Here is a 16,021-nt window from a genome sequence, read left to right as displayed (position 1 = left end):
GACCCATACCTCACACCATGCACAAAAACTAACTCAAAATGGATCAAAGACCTAAATATAACATCGAAAACGATAAAGATCATGGAAGAAAAAGTACGGACAATGCTAGGAGCCCTAACACACGGCATAAACACAATACGAACCATAAGTAACAATGCAAAAGCACTAGAAGAGAAACTAGATAAATGGGAACTCCTAAAAAGCAAACACTTATGCTCATCAAAAGACTTCACCAGAAGAATAAAAAGTCAACCTACAGACTGGGAAAAAAATTTTTGCTACGACAAATCCAATCAGCGTTTAATCTCTAAAATCTACAAGATACTGCAAAACCTGAACAACAAAAGACAAATAACCCAATTAAAAAACGGTCAAAGGATATGAACAGGAATTTGGCAAAGAAGATATTCAGGCAGCTAAGAGACACACGAAGAAATGCTCACAATCATTAGCCATTAGAGAAATGCAGATCAAAACTACAATGAGATATCATCTCACCCCAACAAGGCTAGTATTAATCTAAAAAACACAAAATAATAAATGCTGGAGAGGTTGTGGAGAAACTGGAACACTTATACACTACTGGTGGCAATGTAAAATGGTATAACCACTTTGGAAATCGATTTGGCACCTCCTTAAAAAGCTAGAAATAGAAGTACCATACAATCCAGCAATCCCAGTCCTTGGAATATATCCTAGAGAAATAAGAGCCGTCACACAAATAGATATATGCACACCCATGTTCACTGCAGCACTGTTTACAATAGCAAAAAGACAGAAATAACCTAGGTGCCCATCAACGGATGAATGGATAAACAACTTATGGTATAGTCACACAATGGAATACTATGCAACGATAAAGAACAATGATGAATCCGTGAAACATCTTATAACATGGAGGAATCTGGAGGGTATTATGCTGAGTGAATTTAGTCAGTCACAGAAGGACAAATATTGTATAAGACTACTATTATAAGAACTCAAGAAAAGGTTTAAAGACAGAAGAAAACATTCTTTAATGGTTACAAGGGTGGGGAGGGAGGGGGAGGAATATTCACTAACTGGATAGTACACAAGAATTATCGTAGGTAAAGGGTAGGACAACACACACTACAGGGGAAGTCAGCACAACTGGACTAAACCAAAGCTGAGAAGTTTCCTGAATACAATCAAACACTTCAAGGGACAGAGTACCAAGGGCAGAGGTCTGGGGACTATGCTTTCAGGGGACATCTAGGTCAACTGGCATAACAAAGTTTATTAAGAAAATGTTCTGCATCCTACTTTGCTGAGTGGCGTCTGGGGTCTTAAAAGCTTGCAAGCGGTCATCTAAGATGCATTAATTGGTCCCAACCACCTGGAGTAAATGAGAATGAAGAACACCAAAGACACAAGGAAAAGTATTAGCCCAAGAAACAGAAAGGGCCACATAAACCAGAGACTTCATCAGCCTGAGACCGGAAGAACTAGATGGTGCCCTGCTACCACCAAGGACTACCCTGACAGGGAACACAACAGAGAGTCCCTGATGGAGCAGGAAAAATGTGGGGTGCAGAACTTAAATTCTAGTAAAAAGACCAGACTTAATGGTCTGACTGAGACTGGAGCAACCCCGGAAAGCATGGCCCCTGGATTCTCTATCAGCCCAGAACTAAAACAATTTCCAAGGCCAACTCTTCAGACAACGACTGGACTGGACTGTGGGACATAAAATGATACTCGTGAAGAGTGTGCTTCTTAGCTCAAGTAGATACATGAGACTAAATGGGCAGCTTCTATGCAGAGGTGAGATGAGAAGGCAGAGAGGGTTAGGAGTTGGTTGAATGGACATCGGAAATTAGGGGTGGAAAGGAGGAGTGTGCTGTCACAGTACAGGGAGAGCAATTAGGGTCACATAGCGATGTATGTATAAATTTTTATGTAAGAGACTAACTTGAAATGTAAACCTTCACTTAAACTACAACAATAAAAAAAATACATATTAACAAAAATATCACTTTGATGACTAAGGTGCACCATGGGATTTTCAACTGTCTCTTATATACACAAAAGCTGGACAATGAAAAAATGAAACAGAAAGAATGAAGGCGAACTGACACATTTAAATTGTGGTGCTGGCAAAGAATAATCAATATACCATGGACTGCCAGAAGAACAAAGAAATCAGTCTTGGATGAAGTACGGTCACAATGCTCCTTAAAAGTGAAAACGGCAAGACTTCATCTCACTTACCTTGGATATGTCATCAGGAGGGTCCAATCACTGGAGAAGGACATCATGTTTGGTAAAGCAGAGGGTCAGCCAAAAAAAAGGGAGATGCTCAAGAGATGGATTAACATAGTGGCTACAACGATGGGCTCAAACATATCAACCATTGTGAGGATGGCACAGGACCAGGCAATGTTTAGTTCTGTTACACATAAGGTCGCTATGCGTCAGAGCCGACTTGACGACAACAACAAACAATATAGCCCATAGGTTTGTTGTCATAACCAATAACACTGTTATGAAGTCTAGCATATACCTCAGTAAACCTAGAAAGATACTGGCTGGCATATCAAAAAATCAGTACATTCCTTCACCAACTTTAAACACCAGAATAATGCCCCCGCCCAAAAAAAAAAAACCTTCACAAAAGAAGGGCATACTTAAGGAAGCAGGAGGTAAATATGTCTCAGAATTAATACATGGAGTTTACATATGGTGACGTTTACAAAGAAAAACGACAAGAATGTCATCAATTGATAAAATTTTCATTTTTATTCTTTACAATTGTATTAGTAAACTACTACAGCTCAAGAGTGTCTGAAGTACTTCATACACTCAATAAAGGGTATTGTTAATGATAATATTAATTATAACCATATCAAAGTCATGGGTTAACAACTCCACAAAACACCATTTAAATTCCTATTTAAGGACAGTAGTTTCTAATCCTAAATCCTGGACCACCTAAGGTAGAACGGAGAGTTCCTCAAGCTAGTTTCAAGATTTAAAAATAGCCCAACAGCCTCACGCACAGTCTGAAATATAGCTCCATATGCTAACTAAAATAACCAAATTTCTTTTTATGGACTGGAATTAAAACTCAATGTGGTAACACAAATTATCTCATGGTGATCAGAAGCTCTGGTTGTAGTTACAGTTTTCGGTAATAAAAATAGCAAGCCTATGAATTACTGTATAATAAATATAGTTTATTTGGTGGAAAAACAATTTTGGATCCCAGCATCTGAAAATTAATGGAAATAGACTAATTTAGTTTTTTTGGGTTTTTGTGATGTTCTAGAGAAGCAAAATGCAAACTAAAACTACATACCAGACTCTAAATATCAAAAAACATTTAAGTTTATCAAGAAGAAGGTTGAGTGTGTTGGGTAAAGGGAAAAGACATCTCTAAGTTACAGAAATAAAGTAAAAAGGCATATATATGTGGAGTGTGTGTGTGTGTGTGTGTGTGTGTGTATATACATATCTCTCTCACATACATATACCTATATATATTACAGACATATATGTAGGTGATCAGATTCCAACCCATTAAGGAAATTTAACAGGAGGAAGATCAAAGTTTATGTTTGTGTTCACTCCATTTTTCCTCTTTAGCTTCATTTCTTTCACAAATACCTCAGCAGTTACAACACTGCAAAGTCTTAACCATAGTTCTCACATACACACAGTCAATAAAGGACAAAACAAATGATTATAAGCTTAATTTTCACCTGAGAATGCACCCTCACTTTTACACAGAGAGCAAGGGAAGAACTAAGAAATAAAATGAAACTGGGACATAAGATACGGGGTAACCGCAAGAACATAATGCCAAACACAACCTGAGGACAACTCAAGCGTACTTAATGACCGAGTAAATTAGATGACCTGAAAAGCATCTAGCACCGCACAGTAATAAGTAAGAGGACATGACATATTCTAACCTGTATAGATCTAGGCACAAATCCTGAGGTTCCACCAACTATTATCTGCCTGACCTTAGGAATATCACTTAACTCTCTGAAGCCTCAGTTTTCTCATCTATAAAATGGAGATAAGAATAATAATTCAGTAAAAACTCTTTTAACACACTGCTACTTTACCAACTTACAGAAATAAAGCTCTCCATTCCCTCCATAAATCACTCATACCCACAGCAGGCTGACCACATGCATCTGGTAATATTCTAAGCAGACCACTTTCTTAGTATCTCCCCTCCCTTCTGCTCCCACCAAATGAGCTAGACACTTAACAAGAGTTAGCTGTTTGTTCCCAAACCAGTTTATGACAACTGTACTTGTTACTGTAATTATGTAATTTAAGATTATGTAAACCAATGAATTATGAGTGTGAAAAATTTTCTGTGAAAATTTCAAAAAGATTCAAAACGCTAATCGTTCAAAAAAATTTTATGGAATTAGGTGTGTGTAAAACAGCTTTAAAAGAGTAAGAAAAAAAGCATAAAACTATAGAAGGACTTTATACATGACATTGAAAGTTCCCTTAAGTTCTCTCTCTCTATAAGGGAAACTTGTTGAAGTGGTGTATCTTCTACTGTGTATACTTTCAACAACAAAAAATTAATAAAATAACTTATTTAAAAAAAAAAAAAGGGAAACCATTAGGATATAGGAGTGCTGGTGGCACAGTGGTTAAGAACTCGGCTACTTACCAAAAGGTCTGTGGTTCAAATCCACCAGCCGCTCCTTAGAAATCCTATGGGGCAGTTCTACTCTGACTTATAGGTTCACTATGAGTAGGAATCGACCTGAAGGCAACGTGTCTGGTTTTTTGGTTTATTAGGCTACTACGAGCCCTGGTGGTGCAGTGGTTAAGTGCTTGGCTGCTAATCCAAAGATTGGTGGTTCGAACCCAAGGGTGTTAACCCAAAGGCTGGCGGCGGGAGAAAGATGGGGCAGTCTGCTTCCATAATGATTACGGCCTTGGAAACTCTATGGGGCAGTTCTACTCTGTCGTATAGGGTCACTAACAGTCAGAATCGACTTGATGGCAATGGGTTTGGTTTTGGTTTATTAGAATACTTAACAGATAATGCATCATGGCTACGGATTATGCTAAAAACACAATCTAGATTCTAATCAAAGGACCCATCCACAAAAAAACCTTGACTCTATGGGGAAAAAAAAAAGCTGAAGAAATGTACATTAAAATATGTATCATTTTTAAATACGTATCATTTTTAAAGACTCCCTGCCAAGCTACTTTTTCAATATCTACACTTTTTTTATGCACAATTTTCCTATTATTTTATGTATTATATTATTAACCATATAACCTCTGTGGTGACCATGAAATAAGTGAAGAAGTACAATGCTCCTGAGAGCCCCCAGAAGACTGCAGTCTCCCAGGGTTATGGGATAAGATCACAGTAATGCATTAACATGTCAGCATGATCCGGCACTTAAAGCTGACAAGAACATGGGAAAAATGAATTAGGTGCTGGTGTGGTACCAGTGGAGGGAGCAGCAGCTCTCTGAACAAGGAACAGACAGGGGAAAAAGGTCAAGGATTCAGACTAAGGGGAGTGACTAGGAGATAATGGCAGAAAGCAGAGAGAAGCAATGCAGAAACAGGCAATCAGCATGTAGGTAACAAACCTGTAAGCTAAAGAGAAGGGTCTAGTGATTCAACCTCTAGCTCAGAACTGTTGAACACTGGCACAGATATTAAAATGCTTTTCTGTATTACATTACAACAAAATTATATTTTTAAAAGTTCATGTCATTATGACATTACAATCAACTTTACTCTTCACGGAAATCTTGCTGCATAACGAACTCTCTGTAACATCGTTCTAAATTAGAAAAATGAAGTACTTTTTCACCTGTTAAGTTAAAAAAAGGAAGTAACACTAAAATCCAATTTAACAAGGATACAGTGAAACAGTACTAGTAATACCATCCTTTGAGAAGTAATTTGACCAAATGTTTCAAGGCTAATATAAACCCTCAATCTTATGACTCAATAATCACAAATCTGAGAATCTACCCTAAAGAAATAACTAAAAATATGGAGAAATCTATATGCTCAAAGGTGTTTTCTGTAACATTTTTTATGATAGTGAAATTAATTATGATGGTGACAGAAAATATTTAATAAAATATTTTTAAAAAGAAGCAAAAATTGAGCATACACTATAAATATCTGACATATGTATATAAAAAGTTGTAAAAAACTGAAATGATAACGATTCGAGTGGTAGAATTAAGAGCGTTTTTTTTCTATTTTCTGACCTTTCCGAAATATTATTTTACTTCTAGAATTAAAAGAAATTATACTTTTAAAACCTGCATCTCAAAAAGTTATCTACTATATGATCCCATTCATGTAACATTCTTAAAATGACAAAACTAGTGGCTGAGGGGAGCAGGGGTTGTGAATACAAAGATATAGCACTAGGGAGTTCTTTTGAGGTGACGGAACAGTTCTGTATTTTGATTGTGGTGGTTGTTACAGGAAACTCTATATGAGATAAAATTGCACAGAACTATATATATACACATACACACAAACGCTGGTTAAAAAAATGGTGAAAACTGTATATGGTCTGTGGTCTAGTTAACAGTAGTGGACTGATGTCTATCTCCTGATTTTCACATTATATGTCAGCTATATAAGATATAACCACTGGGGAAACTGAGTGGTGGGGACACAGGACTCTGTACTACTTTAAAACTTCCTGTGAGTTTAACTGAGCAATTACTTTAACTCAAAATAAAAAGTTTAAAAAAATATATGTTCTAGCACGTGCGATACTACACTTTCTTTTGAGGGGGTCAGACATAAGGGAATATAAAATGGGCCGTGTAATATTTAAGTTCCAAGGCACTACTACTTACTATTCTCAAAACCCCACAGGAGGCAAATAAATGGCAGTCTTTATACTGAACATAATTTAGTTAAACCTACTGCTGCTGTTGAGTCGATTTCGACTTATAGCAACCCTATAGGACAAAGCAGAACTGCCCCATGGGGATTCCAAGACTGTAAATCTCTACAGAAGCAGACTACTACATCTTTCTCCCACTGAGCGGCGGGTAGGTTCAAACTGCTGACCTTTTGGTTTGCAGGTGAGTACTTTAACCATTACGCCACCAGGGCTTCTTTATAATTCACTTCCAAACCAAAAAAAAACCCAAACCCATTGCCACTGAGTCAATTCCGACTCACAGCAGCCCCACAGGACAGAGTAGAACTGCCCCGTAGGGTTTCCAAGGAGCGCCTGGTGATTTGAACTGCCGATCTTTTCGTTAGCAGCTGAGTTCTTAACATTACGCCACCAGGGCTCCATAATTTACTTAGGTCAGGCTTAAATAAAAGGCTTCAATTTAAATGAAAGTTATCAGTCAATTTTCAGAACATCCTTAGCTGAATAGTTTTGAATCTCAAAGACTATACTTATATAATCCATTAAGCTACAGCCCCCAGAACTTTCTCTCTAGCCAGAAAACAGTTTCAACAGATAAATGCATAAAAAAGATTTTCTTACACATATTCAATTTCGGAACCCTAGGGGTGCAGTGGTTAAGAGCTCGGCTGCTAACCAAAAAGGCTGGCAGTTCCAATCCACCAGCTGATCCTTGGAAACCCTATGGGGCAGTTCTACTCTGTCCTATAGGGTCAATATGAGTCGGAATCAACTTGAAGGCAATGGGTTTTAATGGTTTTTTTATATTCAATTTAAATATATGAATAACTACTATGGAGAAAGCATATAGTAATAGCTTATCACCTCTCAACTGTGCTTCTTGCTGTTGCTGTTAGTTGCCGCTAAGTCGATTCTGACTCATGGCGATCCTACATGTGCAGAGCAGAACTGCTCCAGAGATGCTTCAAGGCTGTGACCATTCAGAAGCAGACTGCCAGACCTGTCCTCCGAAGTGAGGCACCTCTGGGTGGGTTCAACTCACCAACATTTCAGCTTCAGGATAGCAAGCACATTTGCCTTAATTCATCATTTTAACCTCAACGCCTACCTATAGTAGACACCCGATAACTATATACTGAATCAGTCAGTCAATGGATGAATTCATTTATAACCTAAGGTTCTATACCCAAGTCCCTCCAGCTTTAACTGGGAGTGGGAAGCAGAAGAAAAAAGGTGAATTTGGATAGGGTCCAGCTTCTACCAATTCAGCAGGTCAAAATATTATATTAAACAACACTGTCCCTAGTATCAATGCAAAAGTTGACCCAAGGACAATCTCAGAAGTTGCTTCCGCTGATCATCCAAATCTTAAAGGTTTCCTTAATAACTAGATAAAGAATTGAACTGGTATCAGAAAATCTGCCTCACTAATTTCCATAACCTTATGCTTTCAAGAAAACACAATTGTCTTTGCTATGTGCAAACCTGTCAACTTTTTGAACTAAAATATCTTAGCTAGTCATACAAAGTATCAAAAATCCCTTCCAGGTAATACAGTACACAATACTGGGGAAGCCAGCACAACTTGTACAAGGAAAGGTCATGGAAGCTCCATAGACACATCCAAATTCCCTGAGGGACTGAAATGCTGGGTGGAGGGCTATGGGGACCATGGTCTGGGGAACATCTAGCTCAACTGCCATAACACAGTTTATAAAGAAAATGTTCTACATTCTACCTTGGTGAGCAGCAACTGGGGTCTTAAAAGTCTGTGAGCGGCCACCTAAGATACTCCACTGGTCTCACCCCTTCGGAAGCAAGGGAGAATGAAGAAAACAAGATACAAGGGAAAGATGAGTCCAAAGGACTAATGAACCACAACTACCATGGCCTCCACTAGAGTGAGTCCAGTACAACTAGATGGTGCCCGGCTACCACCACTGACTGCTCTGACGAGGATCACAACAGAGGGTCCCAAACAGAGCTGGAGAAAAACACAGAACAAAATTCTAACTCACAAAAGAAGACCAGATTTACTGGCCTGACAGAGACTGAAGAAACCCTGAGAGTATGTCCCCTGGACACGCTTTTAGCTCAGTTATGAAGTAACCCCGGAGGTTCACCATTCAGTCAAAGATTAGACAGCCCCATAAAACAAAATGAGACTCATGAGGCACAACAGTCCAGGGACAAGGACTAGAAGGCAGGAGGGGACAGGAAACCTAGTGATAGGGAACCCAAGGTTAAGAAGGGACAGTGTTGACATGCCGTGGGGTTGTTAACCACTGTCATAAAACAATATGTGTACTAACTGTTTAATGAGAAACTATTTCTTCCGTAAACCTTCATCTAAAGTACAACCAAAAAAATAGAAAAAAAAAAAAACCCTTCCACACAAGCTTTAAGCTCTCAATGATTATATATATTATACATTATATATGTTCATATTCATACATATAAATATGAAATACATAAATAAAAAAATACAATTACATTAGAGCTACCATCACGTTTCCACTGAATCAATTCCAACTCATGGTGACTTCATGTGTGTCAGAGTAGAACTGTGCTCCATAGGGTTTTAAATGGCTGGTTTTTCATTAGTTAGATCGCCAGGACTTTCTTCTGAAGTGTCCCTGGGTGGACTCAAACCACCAAGCTCTTGGTTAGTAGCCAAGTGCTTAACCATTTACACCACCCAGGGACTCGCATACTAGAGCTACTACCTTATAAATCACGTAATAACTCATGTCTATATGTTATTTATTTACACAACAGTCCAAGGTACTTGCAATACTAATAAACAAGACAACAGATTAAGCTTATAGTGGTCCATCTACTAACTCAAAGGCAATTGTAGCTAGTGAAAGAAACAATACGCTATACAAGAAAACAATGTTGTTGTTGATAGGTGCGATCAAGTCAGGTTCCAACTCATAGCGACCCTATGTACAACAGAAAGAAACACTGCCCGGTCCTGTGTCATCCTCACAATCGCTGCTATGCTTGCACCCACTGTTGCAGCCACTGTGTCAATCCATTTCACTGAGAGTCTTCCTCTCCTTCGCTGACCCTCTACTTTACCAAGCATGATGTCTTTCTCCAGGTACTGATCCCTTCTGATAACATGGCCAAAGTACATGAGACGAAGTCTCGCCATCCTCACTTCCAAGGAGCATTCTGGCTGTACTTCTTCCAAGACACACCTGTTTGTTCTTCCGGCAGTCGACGGTATATTCAATATTCTTCATCAACACCATAATTCAAAGGCATCATCTCTTCAGTCTTCCTTACTCACTGTCCAGCTTTCGCATGGAGATAGGCAATTGAAAATACCATGGCTTAGGTCAGGCGCACCTTAGTCCTCAAAGTGACATCTTTGCTTTTATAAAACAATACCACCTTTAATATGTAAACCAGAAAATCTACAATTTTCTTTAAAATTAAAAAATGTTGTTGTTGGGTGCTGTGCAGTCAATTCTGACTCACAGCGACCCTGTGTGACAGATTAGGACTGCCTCACAGGGTTTTCTTGGCTGTAATCTTTACATAAGCAGATCACCAGATCTTTCTCCTGCGGAGCCACTGGGTGAGTTCGAACTGCCAGCCTTTCGGTTAGCAGCCAAGGGTTTAACCGTTGCACCACCAGGGCTCCTTAAAATTAAACAATAACCTGAACATTCTGCTTTAGGGATGCTAACACATAGTAAGTATTTCTGTAGCACTCCCGGGGCCCTGGTGGTGCAGTGGTTAAGTGTTTGGCTGCTAACCAAAAGATCGGCAGTTCAAATCCACCAGCAGCTCCTTGGAAACCCTATGCGGCAGTTCTACCCTGTCCTATAGGGTCACTATGAGTCGGAATCGACTCAATGGCAACGGGTTTGGGTTTTTTTTTTAATAGTACTCTCAATTTTTAAAATTATCTAACCAAAAACACTCAAGAAAACAAATGTTAAGCCTTAATTTAACAGTCACTTAGGCTAGGTTTGCACCTTAAGTTTTTTCCCCCACTCTAATTGAACCAGGGAGTCAATAAGCCCCTCACCTAGAAAACTGAATGCAATTTCAGTAAGTGCTTATGTTAATAATTGGTTTGTGTCCCCAGGAGGACTTCTGTGGCTCCACTTACATAACCCATTATGCAAAGTGCCTGCACTATTCTCTTTCTCTAGAAAGTGTTCTGAATACTGATATCTGTACAAGGTTTACTGGCTATATTAAATAAGAAAGGTTCTCTCTCTAGCTTCAATTATCTTTCCTGCAGAAGAGGCGGAAAGGAAAGCCAATTTCTGCAACTTCACTATGTCAAAGGCAAGTTATTTATCTTAACGGCTAATCAATAGAGTAATGACTTACAGCAGCACCCCCAGGCAGCCCCCACTGTCCATCAGTTTTCTCCTGGGACTCTGGTTGGGAAACAGTCTTAAACAAATAATTTGGAGCAACTTGTATAAACTCAACTGAAAACAGTCTGAACTGCTCCCTCAAATGTGTTATAAGTATTTATTGTGAAACTTGACAAAATTAAATTTCGTGGTGGCGAGAATCACAATACAGCCCCTGTAGAGTAATAGAAGGGTAGAATGTACCCAAAACCTAACTTGAGTATGCATAAACGTTAGATGAGTTACTCCCTCCCATCCCTCGGGTTTTGTTTAAACCAAGATTTTTGGATTTCACAGAACCATAATAAAGTTGCCAACTTTTATTCTGCCAAAGACATTTAAAAAAATAACTACCAATTACCATCGCCATCATTTCATAAAAGAACTAATATGCTCACATCAAAAACAGTAAAAAATCATTTTAGTAACTACATTCTTATTTCACTTCAGACAAGTGAAAACTTTGTCATAGACAGACAGTACTCCACACTCCAGTCTTTACTATGTAGCTAGCTCCCACTTGGAAAAGAAAAGCAATGGTAGGACATGCCTAAGCCAAACATTAACCTATTCAATAATGGGAAATGGAGGCTTGCAGGGGTTTAGGGAGTCTCCCTAGGTCAAAGACCAAGGATCTTGACACAGGTCTGTCTAATTCCAGAGTCAGAGTTTCTAACTATTATGCTAAGTTTCCTCTAATGTTCTTCAATGGTATAAAGATCCACCCTCATCCAGCCACCTCTGTGACCAGTGACACCCAAGGAATTTCCAAGACAGCTGGCAGGAGTAAGAGGTGCCCTCCCCGGCCATCATTCAGACTGAAGCTAAATGGAACTCCTGACCTTTGCCTCATTAATACCAGGCTCACTGCAACTAAGCCAACTAGCCCAGACAAAGCACACACAAAACCCCCTGCCTCCAACAACACTGAAGCAGGACTCTTAGGACATTCCCAAGCACCTGTGATAAGAGTGAAAAACATATTCCTGAAAAACAAAAGGAATGTATTAATTCTCAAGAAGGAAATAAACATTTCCATGGTAACATGGTCTAAAAATAATAAACTTGCCCTCAAAAAAGTTAACTACTCTAAGCCTCATTTGCAAACTATTACAATTATCTTTTTATGCATTATTACACAGGTTTCCTCTATTTAAATATCCAAAAAGAAAATAACATAAAATTCTATAAATTTACAGTTCTTAAAGTTTCTAAGGAGTCCCTGGGTGGCACAAGCGTTAAGCGCTCAACTACTAATTGAAAGGTTGGCAGTTCGAACCCACCCAGAGGTGCCCTGGGAGACAGGCCTGGTGATCTGCTTCTGAAAGGTAGCAGCCTTGACACTCACTAAGCGCTCAATACACAGTAGCTTCTGCACTATCCTTATAAGCATTACTATACTTCCACCACTTTCCATGATTACTCCAGCTCAAACTGAACCCTTTTTCCTTTTGTACAACTCCAAACTTTAGGTCAAACTGATCATGTGGTAAGTATTTACATATATTTCTTTATGTTGTAAACTTTTATGCAAACATCTTACATTCCCCTACTAGATTTCAAATTCCGGATGACCAAAGACTTGATCTTTGTATCCTATAATGCCTAGCACAGTGTTTTTCATGAAGCACTAAATAACACCCACCTTCAATGTTAAGTCTCAACTGCATAAACAATGTATTTTTCTTCATGATTTATGACACCTTAGAAAATTATTGCCAAAAGTGAAATTTTAGTTACTATGGCTGTATCTTTATTTGCTCCTACATGGTTGCCTAACATAGCCTGATGCATAGCAAACGTTCAATACGTTGAATTAATGTGAATAATAAAATTTACAATGCCTAAGAGCATCTGATTTCCCCCATCATCTTTTTCTGCTCTTACAATTCCTGAACTATTTCCTTTCAAAACATATTAACTATCATACCTTCAGTAGAAACCCATAACCATACCTAACTTGACTCCTTCTCCAGATTCTCTCAATTTCAATATTCCAACCTTATGCTTTAACCAATTAAGCACTTCAAGCAGTTAGGAATCTACAGTGTTCACGTAAAAGTCAGGCAACTGATCTTTCCTCCACAATATTTTCCAGAGGCTTTTAAAAACATCTACCCTTTGAAATAAAATTTTCTTTGCATAGGAGAGTTCTCTGAATTTCTCACTTCAGTCTATTTTCATGACATTACCTCCCCATCCATTGAAAGAAAGGTGAGAGAATAAGTACACCAAAATAACTACCGTATAAGTCCTAATATAACCACAAGGTGAGAGGTGCAGAAAAGTGCAGAAACTTCACTAGTTTCATGAAGATGGTCAATGTATGCTTTACACTAAAAATATTTTTTAAAAAGTAATCTGCTGGTAGCCACAATCTGCTGTAACTGCATTCTCTTATGGCCATAATCTAAAAAAAAAAAAAATCACCATTCAATGTGGGAAAATTTTATTTCCCATAATCTTTCAGCAAGTCTATATTACCTAAATGTGTTCACTAAAAATAACTACCTACATCCAGTTTCTCTTCTAGGAAGTTCATAATTTATTCGAGGTGAACACTTCATGATATAAGTTAAACACACGCATACACCTCTGCCCACCTGTGTGGACCTCTCTCTGCACTGCATCAACAGCTGTAACAGTACAGAAACCTCTCAGGAGTAACCGAGAAGAAATTTTTTTTTAAGTGAAGGAAAATGACAGTTCCAAATATGAAGGTAAACAAACTTTGGGGTAGAGGGTATATAATTATCCAACCCTTTGCAACCAATTTCAAAACGTGCAACAACCGCAGACTGAACTCATCATACAACTGTGACTTCAGGTAGCCACAGAATTAGGAGTGCAGATTTGAGAATAGCATCATTTTTTTTTTATGTCTGCAAGGAAATAGGGGAGCTTATGTGAACTACTGATTTTTCTCAAATAAGTTTTTTGTTTTGTTTTGCTTTGTTTTTAAGAGACTTCAACAAATGCTTCGGCAAACTTTCAAGTGAGTAAAGATCATGTGAGGCACGCTGGTGCCACAGTGACCTACGTATCCGTAACCCGTTTCGAGCGCCGTCCAAATCGATTCAGCACAACCCCAAAGCGGGTCTGCATGAAAAGATCTCGCAAAAGATCTCCGGCAACTACACACGCAATGCCCCACCCTGAGACTGAGGAGACGACACCCCTGAGACTTGGGCTAATTACTAAACCGGAGAACAAATCCATGGAAGACGAAAGTCGGGGATTGGAACCCAAGATTGAGTCTGGTGTCCGGGTCCCTAGCTCCAGTTCAGATACCGAAAACGAAGTTGGGGAGGCGGCGCGAAGTCTTGGGGGAGCAGAAATGAGGGGGTCGGCCGGGCCGAGGCCCAGCCCGTTCCCACCCCCGAGTCCCAAAAGCAACAACAGCTTCGGGAACCCCATCCCCGGTTCCGCCCCGCCCACCCCCATGGCCCAGCCGCCCCGCTCCTTCCCGCCCGGCGGACTCTGCGGAGACCACGGGGGCCAAGGCCCGCTTCCTCGGACCCCGACAGCCGAGCCGTCAGCCCCGAGCCTGAAGAGGGCGGCGGGGGCCCGAGAGCGCCCCGACGCGGGCCTGCGGCCGTCCCAGTCTGCTCCCCCGTCCACTCACCGTCGGCCTGGACGCCGGGAGGGGACAGGGCGCGGGTCAGCGAACCCAGAACTCTAGGCTCCAACCCTGGTTGGAGCCCCTATTAGGGAGCCGAACGTGCCTCAGCGGCTGTACCTTCAAGGCCTCTCTCCGGCCCGAACCTTGGGAAAGCACTTCCGGGGGAGCGGGGGAGGGAAGGGTTTTGGCACCGGAACTGCTCGCGGGCTGGAGCTGCCAAGGCTTCCCGGGCGGGGCGGGGCGGGGCCGGGCCTGGCCCCGCCTCCCCGCTCTGCGCCCGCGATTCAGCACCAAATCTGCCCGGCGGCTCCGCGTTAACCCTTTACAACCCTGCACCCTTTGCTTTTCTCTTGTTCGGGTTGTTCTGCTCCAGCCACCTTATTTTAAAGACGAGGAAACCGAGGCTCAGAGAATTTAATTGCAAGAATCCAGCGCAGACACTCGGCCTCCTGACTCTCTCCAGTGTTCGTTCCACTCCAATCTTCCTCCTTTAAAAAAAAAATAGTTAACATTTATTGAACACTTACTGTGAAGTAGACACAGCATTCGGGTGTATTAATTCATTTAATCATTCCCAAAACACTGAGGTTGGTGTTATTACCTATATCTTGCAGAGGACGAAACTGGTCAAAGATTCCAAACCCACTACCACAAACCTGGCTTTTGGTTTTATTTTAATTTATATTGTGTGTATAACTCTCAACTACCCTCAACAAGATAAGTTCTTTAAGGGCAGGAACTAAATCATATTCCATAATTACTTGCAATTTCGAAAGAGCCCAAGAGCTGAGGGGCTCTGGAATCATCCTGCCTGGTTCTGGTTATTTACTTTTTCACCGGGGGAAGTTACCTAAGCTCATAGTCTCAATTTTAAAAATGGTGAATATATACATATGTGTGTGAGTGTGTGTGTGTGTATGTGTGTAGTCGTCCCTGAATGACGTAAAAGATTAAGCACTCAGCTGCTGTTTGGTGGGTGAACCCACTTGAGTGCTTAGGAAGAAAGGCCTGGCAATTTACGTCCTGAAGGTCACAGGCATTGAAAACTCTATGGAACACAGTTCTACTCTGCACACATGGGGTCGCCAAGAGGCAGAATGGACTGGTGGCAACTGGTTTGGTTTGAGGTTTTTT

At 40.2% G+C, this 16,021-nt stretch overlaps 1 protein-coding gene across 4 annotated transcripts in view; it reads right to left on the bottom strand.

Annotated features, from left to right (window-relative positions):
- The window catches only part of FRS2 (fibroblast growth factor receptor substrate 2), a 143,657-nt gene extending 128,626 nt beyond the window's left edge, over positions 1–15,031 (bottom strand). For all 4 annotated transcript variants that reach the window (XM_023740813.1, XM_023740812.1, XM_023740811.1 and 1 more), the window contains exon 1: positions 14,891–15,031. The gene's annotated coding sequence lies outside the window, so the exon portion shown is untranslated. The remainder of the gene's footprint in view (positions 1–14,890) is intronic.
- Positions 15,032–16,021: the final 990 nt, after the last annotated feature.

This window comes from Trichechus manatus, unplaced genomic scaffold, assembly GCF_000243295.1.
Source record: "Trichechus manatus latirostris isolate Lorelei unplaced genomic scaffold, TriManLat1.0 scaffold00164, whole genome shotgun sequence".
NCBI classification, from domain to species: Eukaryota; Metazoa; Chordata; class Mammalia; order Sirenia; family Trichechidae; genus Trichechus; species Trichechus manatus.
This window is presented reverse-complemented; position numbering and strand designations above follow the sequence as displayed.